Here is a 9,398-nt window from a genome sequence, read left to right on the forward strand (position 1 = left end):
AGACCTGCACTTCACCACCCCCAAGTATCTGGACTAGGGTCCCCCAAGGCACTGGTCTCAGACCTGGCCTCTCTACCCTCTCTGCAGGGACTGACTGACCTGCACATGCCTATATAAAGCTGCCCACCTAAAACCATGCCAAGTTCCAGCCCCTCTCCTCAACACCCTGCAGCTGTCCACAGACAATAGGAGCCGCACTAGGGCCTGCACTGTTAAGGTTTGCCTACACTGCCTTGTTCTAGTTTGATTTAAACACCATAACCAAAAGCAATTTGGGGAGGAAAGGTTTATTTCATCTTACAGGTTACAGTCCATCATTGAGGGGAAACCAAGGCAGGAACTCAAGGCAAAAACTTGAAGCAGAAACCACGGAGAGAGCACTGCTTACTGACTTGCTCCCAGGATCACATTCAGCTATCTTTGAGACTGTCTGCCTGTCACCCCAGCTGGCCTGGAACTCACTATGGAGATCAGGCTGACCTCAATTTCACAGAGATCCGCCTGCCTCTGCCTCCCATGTGCTAAGACTAGCTAACAAGTATTCCTACCTCCAGTTCCAGGAGATCTGATGTCCTCTTACAGCCTTCATGGCATTGCATGCACGTGGTGCACTTACATACATGCAGGCAATACACTCATATACATTTTTTTATTTTTAAGAAAATGTCCCACAGACATGCTCATTGACCAATCTGATGGAGGCATTCCCCCAACTGAGACCCTCAGATAACTCTGGGCTGTGTCAGGTTAACAGCTGAAGATAACTAGGTGACCCCTTTGTCCTGCCTTTGGGTACTACTGGTTTGTGCCTTGAGGGATACCCTATATGGGAAGTCTGGTGGGGTGCAGGCTGGGAAGGATCCTGGAAGGAAAGTATCCAGCTCTCGCTTCCAGCTAGGCACATGACACTGGCCTGTGTCACCACGTGGCATCATTTAGAAAGCCACAGACGTTGGGTTACTTGGCCCTCTCTCCCAGCACTGTGCCCCGATTTCTGTAGTCACCATACTGCTGAATTCTGCTGGTATCCACATTGGTGCCTCAGAGAAACAAGTGTAATCCCACACTATCCCAGAAGGGGGCAACAGAAACCATGAAACCGCTTTGAGGTGGCTATGGCTGCCCTGGCTCTGGTGGGGTTAGTCAGCTGGTGGACAGGATGAGTACTCCCTGAATGCCACGTCTTTATGTCTTTATGGGATCCAACATGGAATCCTGGCTTTACTCTGACAGAGGGGTGTGCCACTTCCCAAAGGCACTTGTGTGCAGATAGTGCCTGGTTTTGCGTAAATAGGATGTCTGTTTCCCTCTTCAGTGGATCCCCAGTGTCAGAGTCCCAGGCACCTGGTCTTTGTGGGAAGAGTTCAAGGGCTACAACCCAGGGCCTGGGTCTGGGTGTTTGCTCAGGCTGCCACTTATCCAGGAGGTCCCCTGTACTTGGGCCAGGGGCCTCAGATGATGAGGCTAAGGGGGCCCTTGAAGGACTGAGGTCTTCCCATCCATGTTCCTGATCCTGAACACAATCAGCACTATTGACAGAATTTTACAGAACCCATCACTGATGTTGACCTAGAAGAGAACCTAGGCATCCTCCAGTTCCACTTTGACTATTCCAGAGCTGTTGCAGCTGCAGGCTACTTCCCACCCCTGCACCCAGACGGCACAGTACCTAACACACAAGCAGTTCCCAACAGACCCTGGACAGCCACCCCACAGTGGTGCTGTGACTTCAACCTAGATGCACATACAGACATGCATAGCAGATCTAGAAGCACAGAGATCAAAACAGGTGTCCTGGGTTCTACCAGAGCCCACACAGGGGAACGTGGTGGAGGAAGGATGAAACCCTGAGCCTAAGCATTAGCATGAGTCAGAAATCTGAGTTTTTATGTGAAAATGGAGTTTGAAAGGTTGGCTCTTGATGTGTCTGTAATTCAAAAAAAAAAAAAATCCAGCAGTGTTGGCAGCGCAGTTGGGATGTCATCCACCCAAAAGGCCAACCAGCTGCTCCCAATCAGCAGCCCCTTCCTGCCCTGAGGGTCGAGTGGCCATGACTCAGTTTTTCCTTGAGGCAGACCTGTTTGAAGATGCAGGGTACAAACAGGGCTCTCTGAGCATGTGGAAGACTATCTACATAAAAGCAGCCTTTGGCTCCTGTGGAAAGGTGGTTCTTACTGATGTCCTCAACTTGGAAGCAGCACCTGTACTGGGTCACCCTGCCAGGCCCTACTGTCCCCAGTGTCCTTTGGAATCATTTACTGGGTGGGGTTCTTACAAAACTGGGAACTCTCATTCTCCAGGGACGAGTGTATGCCCCCACCAAGTCCAGAGAGGGGAAGTAAAGTGCAAAAAAGACAGTACCAGCAGGTCCTGTCCTACTTGGCCCCACCCTTTCACCCCCCAGCAGCTCAGCGCCCCTCACATGTAGGTCAAGTTCTGCACAGAAGATTAACCTGGGTCATGAGAAGGATGTGGACCATTTCCTTTCAATTATACATTTGACTACCACATCCTCAGGGTGCTTTTAATTGTCAGTATTTCTTTTTCTCTAAAGAGTCCTTTGCAGTCCCTCAGAGTTGCGAAGCTAACAATACACTGCCTGTAGGGCTGTGGGAGAAAGTGCCACCAGCTTTCCTAACTGCAGTTAATGCTGATGTGTTCATATCACCCATGCAGGGCTACCAGGATGAGCCCTTTCCTATCATCCGTGCAGAGGTTCCCAGGTCAAACGCCTTTATAATAACACATGTTGAGGCTCCCAGACTGAGCCCCTTCATATTAATATACATGCACAGGTTTCCAGCACCAGCCCCTTCATATTAATATCATACATGCAGAGGCTTCCAGGCCAAACTCATATCGTATACTCAGCAGCTCTCAGGACAAGCCCCTTCATACACATGTAGCAGTTTCCAGGGTGCACTCCATGACAAAGCAAGAGGAGGCTGAGGGAACTCTGGCCATTCTCATTCCAGGGAGGATTTCCAGGAATCTGCGATAAATCCCATGGATGGGCAGGTCACTGCTAGGCCTCCTCCTTGTCATTCAGCCCCACAGAAAAAGGAAGAACTTGCACAGAGCCACAGATGCTGCAGTAAGGATGTGACTGCCTGTGGAAAAAGCCGCCCTGCCTCAAGCTAGGGGCCTCTGGGAGAGATGGACAGATGGAAACTAAGAGCCAAGGGTTAGGAGTGGGGAAGCCTGGAGGTGGTCTGGGCAGGGCTCTGGACCCCATGGAGGAACCCTGGCAGCTGCCCTCCTCTGGCATATGTGGAGATTCTTGTCCCATGTGTCCTGAGTCTCTTCCCTCACCTGGAGTGGCACTCTCTCCTGAGCTGCCCTGGATGCCCTCCCATCCTCAATTTGTGATAAAATTTGACAGTAGTAACAGTAGGATGGCAGGCCTGGCTGGAGAGTGCTCTCTCTCTCTCTCTCTCTCTCTCTCTCTCTCTCTCTCTCTCTCTCTCTCCTCTCTCTCTCCTCTCTCTCACTTTTGGGTGACTTTAAGGCCTAGATACTAGTGTGGAAATGGTATGTTAGTGACAACCAGAAGGAGGAAGATGTCCTGGAAATGGGCAGAGACTGGCTATGGCCTGATCCCCAGCAAGCAATGGGGAGGCTGTGCTGAGGGAAAAACTGTGACCTATAAAATGCCAGTCTCAATGGAACAGGCCACCAGGAGCTGTCAGGAAGCCTGGGAGCCAGAGAGAGGGAGAGAGAGACCTGGAACCTGGAGGGCATGAGAGGGAGAGGTCTCCTGACACAATATACTGAACCTGAGGTATGGTGGTGTCAAGGACCCCTCACCGGGGCTGCCTGCTGACAGACACTCTGTCCCTGGGGCCTCTTGACCCTCAGCAGCACAGCTACTGACAGTACTTCCAAGGGCCAACTTGGCCTCTCTCAAAGATCTTCTATCTACTCCTACCTCTCTAGGTTCTCCCTGGACCCCATCCACCATCACAGACCACCCATGAACTTGAACACCCCTCCCCCTTGAGATGCAGCAGCCTAAATACCCTGGGGAAGGGGACTTCTGGTCCAAGTCATCCTACCATTCCTACCTGCAGCTCAGGTACCCACACAAATCCTTGGGAGGAAGGTGGGCATCATAGCCATGAGTGAGGGGTTGTATGCCCTCACTGGGCAGCTTGCCCACCCAATGGCCAACACACCTAGTGGGCTCCTGATCTCCACAGTCATCAAGACACAAGCAGAGCCCTTAGAGCTACCTATGGCTATCAGTGGTCATGTCTTCATAATGTGTATTCACCTAGCTCTTCCATGCTGGATCTCACCACTTTAAAGATGGAAGGACACACCACCTATCCCCAGGACTCCTGTGAAGACCATGTGTGAAAACACAGTGGCACCACATAAGGACCAGAATCCTAGGTGCAGAAGACATGACCAAGCACGACTGATAGGGCCCTGGGAACCAATGGTCTGTATGGGAAATTGAAGGGGAGACCACAGGGATGGGAAGGTTAGCTGGGCACCATGACATGTGCTTGTTGTTCCTGCTGCTCAGGAGGCTGAGGCTGGAGGATCACTTAAACACAGAAGTTCAAGGCCAGCCTAGGTAATACAAGCAGATCTGTTCTCAGAAGGAAAATGAAAGGGGGAAGAAGACTAGGAAGAAGAGGAGAAAGAGCACAAGGAGGGGATGGGGGAGGCAGAAAAGAAGGAAGGGAGGGAGGAAGGAAAGGAAGAAGGAAGAAAAATGGGAAAAAGGAGGGAAGGGAGGAAGAAGGGAAGGGAGGGAGAGAAAGGGGGGAAAAAGGATGGGGGAGGGCAGGGGAAAGGGAGGGAGGGAGGGAAGGAAGGAAGGGAGGAAAGAAGGAAAAGAAAGGGCGTCTGTTCAGCCTTTACAAAGCAGGGACTCCCCAGGCACATTCTACAATGTGGTAGAACCCAAGGGCATTTGCTAAGTGAAGCAAGCCTGACAGGAAGGCCAGATGCTACAGGGTTCCATTTTCCTGGGAGGCCCTAGAGCGCCAAATCCCCGGAGATAGAGAGTCGTGAGCTAGGAGCCAGGCATGGTCACAATGGAGCAGGCTCAGTTTGGGAAGACAAAAAAGGCCCAGAGATGGATGTGTTAACAGTTCCACAGCCTCCAGGGTTATGCATACTTAAAATAGGCTACAGTGGGGCTGGGGAAATGGCTCAATCAGGAAAGCGCTTGCCATGCAAACCTGAGGACCTGAGTTCATATCCATAGAACCCTTGTAAAAGCTGGGTACAGTAGTGAAGCTGCAATCCCAGCTCCTACAGCAAGATTGGAGGTGGAGACACAAGACTCTGGAAAACCTACTAGCCTGGAGTACACAGACCCAGACAAGAGACCCTGTCACAAGGTGGAGAGCTGCACTCGAGGTTGTCCTCTGACCTCTACTCAGGCACCATGGCATTTGAATGCCCACATTCACACAGGAAAAATTTTTTAATGAGCTAAAAATCAATTTTATATTATGCTTCTTTTTACCACAGTTTTTAAAAAGGAAAATTCCTTTTAAATGGACAGTCTGGTTAGAGGCTGAGCGCTGGGAAGGGCCACGGGCTCTTGTGGGGTTGGCCTGGGTGTGCTGGGTCTGCAGCTCCAAGCATGACTGTGGAAAGGCTTATGTTCATTTACACTTTGGCAAGACGCCACTTCCTGTTTCTAAGAAGAAATAAAGGGCTGAGCAGACATAAAAAGCTCCACGCCTTCTTGGACATCAAACGCCCCACACAACCTCTCGATGGGTTAAGTGTAAATGAAGCAGAGACACATGGATTAAATTTCCCTTGAAATTCACTCCAGTTTAAAAATTAATGGAAAAAGTGCCTGGCAAAACTTGTTTAGAGCTGTATTGAACCAAAGCACTTTAAAAATAGTTTGGGAAGCTGGGCCCTGTGCTGGGTGGATGGAGCTGAGTCTCACCAGGCTAAGGGGCTCTTGGGGCCGCCAGAGCCACATGCTCTGCAGTGGAGAAACGGTCACACCCATGAGAAATGAAGGCAGCCACTTGAGATCAGAAAAGGAAAAGAAAAGGCACAGCCTCATCATAGGGCTGGGGGTGAAGGTGGCTCACTGTGGGCTGTTGTTTAATTAAAAGATTTGAGGGAAGTGAGTGTTCACAGAAAGTTACAATGTTCCTATCTGAAAACTGTTGTTTCTCATGATTACTGTTTTGCCATAGAAAAATAAACAGCTATGATTTGAGAGGGGCAAGACCTGAGGACAGGAGGTGTCGCCCGATGGCTAGGAAGTGCTCTGGGAGCTCCTGCTGCCCAGCCAGTAGAGATGAGCCGGGTCCTGAGGACCACTTCTTGAGGCTTCTTGGCCTGCAGAGTTGAGCAGCAAACACAAAGGCTGCAAAGACAAGCCTCCTCTTGCATTCCTAACTGCTTAGAATCAAAGCTGAGCACAGCAGGCAGAGTCCTTCCAGCCTGAAGCTACCTTTGCTAATCTGGCCAGCAGGACCTGAGAACCCAGATGGGCTTTGTCTCCAGCCTGCCCGGAAGCACACTGGTATTTAACCAACCTGTATCCACAGCCCACAGCCCTGACTGGGTGCACACTTGTTTTCCAAGAGACATAATGCCTAAAGGAAGACTTGTCTGCTCAGCATCAGCATGTCAGGGAAGCTGGGGGGGGGGGAACACCACCCAACATCCCAACATGGCCTTGAGGGTGTGTCTCACTCTTTCACCATTTTCTTCCTTCCTGTGGGAGGGGTGTTGGATCCCATATCAGACTGGACTGAGCCCAAAAGGGAAGTGATTTTGTCACACAGGTGAGAAGTTGCTGGGGGTTTCCACGTCTGCTAGAGTCAGGACTCCACCCCACATTGTCTTCCCTAGGGTGAAGTGTCTTCCCTAGGTGTGAAGCAGGCAGCCTGGGGCTTGGATATCTATGACATCTAGAGGGGTAGAACACAGAGTAGAGAGTCTCTGTCAGGTACCCATCTTGGGCCAGGGCAGCCAGTGGGCAGCATGACCCCACATGGAGTTGGGACCTTCCTCTCAGCAAACATCTTTGGATGGGTCATTCTGCACTGGGCAGGAATGGCCTAGCTGCAGTACCCAGCAGGGACACCAGCCTGATGGAAATGTCACCCCTTTCTCTCCACAGAAGATTCTCCAGAAGAGAGCTGAGGGGGACACCCCCTCCTCAGCTGCCTCAGGAAGGGAACTAGCATTCAAAGAAACAGCAATATAGTGTGATGTGGCACTGTGCTCAAATAACTGAGGCAGACCACTTACCACTTTTTTAAGAAAAGAGGATTGTTTTGGCGCTCAGTTTTAGAATTCGACAGTGCTGGGCAACGGCTTCTTGTTAGCAAGAATTCTAAGGCAGCTTAGAGCATCATCTGAGGAGAGACAAGGAGTAGGTATATCTGTACTGATGTCTCACACAGTCACTAGAATTTAAGTGTGGACTCTACCTGATGACCTTACCTGACCCTAGTCACTTCTCAGAGGTCTCATCTCTAAATACCACAGTCACATGCACTTTTCCACCCCATTAATGCCAAACAGTGGCATGACATTTCAACACTGAGCCCCTGGGGGACACTCAGACCATGACTGAGATACAGAACCTGATATCCTGGGGGGACAACACCAGCACCATCCATATGCATCTCTGTGGTCACCATAAGAAATGACCACAAAGCTAGCCTTAAATGATAGAAAGTTATTTGCATAGGTCTGCAGGGCCAAGTTCCCTGTGATCTTAATCAGGGGGCTCCTGACTCTTCTAGCCTGGAGTCCTTGGCACCCCTTGGGTGGTAGAACATCTATCTCTCCAGCTCTGCCACTGCTCTCACATGGCATTTGCTTTATGTCTGTCTTTCTCTCTTATGAGAACACAAGTTCTCCTGGTCAGGGCCTCCAACGACCTCATCTTAGCCACATCTGTACAGTCCCATATCCAGAGCAGCTCACACGCACAGATGCCAGGGTGCCAGCCCTTCAGGGTGATTTTAAAGGGTGAAATTCAAACTCACAATTAAAATTTACTGAGCCCTCAGGAGTGGCACGCCATGTAACCTTCAAAGCTGTGCTTCTAGGTAGAGACTGTTGGCATGGCACCCACAGGTAGATGTGGAACTGAACTCCAGCACAGGCTGTGGGAGACCAGCTCCCAGCAGGAGGGTTGATGAGCTGTGCTAACATACCCCTTGGAGAGCTAGTGAAATGTCTTCAAAATCTCCATCTAAAGTCTCTGGAAAGGAACTGACACCCCCAAAATCTCGAAAACAGGCCCAAGGGCAAACAGCTAGCGAAGAAGCATCTGTGGAGAAAACCCTCTGGAGGTTTGATGAGAGAGAGGACAGTCTGTGGCAGCTGAACCACAGCCCCTGCCCAACAGCCAAGGACCGCACCCCCCATTCCTAGATGAAAGGCTTTAGTCTGGAAGAGCAGCACACAGTGTTTGAAACCCTGCTTTAGTCTCCAAGAAGAGATGGCCCTTCTGCCCAGTCCCTGGGCTCCCACAGCATGATTAGAAGGTGGCTTGGTCACCTTCCCCTCAGACCATAAGGCTCCAGGAAAAGAGCAGCAAGGTGAGAAGATCCAAGAGCCCTACCACACAAGTGCTCAGCTCCAAGAGAGGGTGTCATCCATTCTGAAGCTTGTCACAGTCCCCATCCTTACTCCAGGCTCCTGGCTCCCCTCTGACTAAGGAGAGGCAACTCCTGTCTCCTCCCAGGGGACTGGCTTCCCTGGCAACAGAGCATGGTAAGGGTGCTCTTGAGAAGGGCAGAAAGTCACAGGTTAGAGAAATGCAGATGGCAGGACTGCTAGTTTTCAAGAGAAAACTGGGAAAACAGCAGCTGAAGATGCCTGGAAGAGGTCAGAGCAGGCAGCAAGCATAGCCTCAGAAAGGAGGCACCTGTGAAAGAATTCCTGGGGAGCAACTTTGGCCCCCAGGACACTGTTGACCCAATGCAAAAATCCTGAGATGTGCAAAGAAATATAGAATATAGAATATGTACATCAAAAAACAGATGGCAGAAATTGTCTATAAGGATGATCAGATGTTAGATTGGACCAAAATAATAATAATAATAAACTGTCCACTATGAACACATTCACAAGTCTAAGTGAGGCTCATTTAAGCTTTGAAGAGGTGAGATGGTGCGATCACATCAAGTGGAGCCTGCCAATGGAGAGAAGACTGCAAAGTAGAAGCAAGTGGAACCTCTGGAGCCAAAAGGCACAATGATTCTGTAGATTCACCAGAGCAGCTTAGCAGTAGATTTGAACTGACAGACAGAAGAACTGGCAAATGTGATACCATTTCAATAGAGATTATATAGGCTAAGAAGTGAGAGGAAAAAAATAGAATGAGGAAAATACAAGGGAGCCTCAGAGAGGGGGAGAAGAGGGAAAGAGGGAGAGAGGGAGAG

Source organism: Nannospalax galili, unplaced genomic scaffold, assembly GCF_000622305.1.
Source record: "Nannospalax galili isolate Female #2095 unplaced genomic scaffold, S.galili_v1.0 scaffold243, whole genome shotgun sequence".
Classification (NCBI taxonomy): Eukaryota; Metazoa; Chordata; class Mammalia; order Rodentia; family Spalacidae; genus Nannospalax; species Nannospalax galili.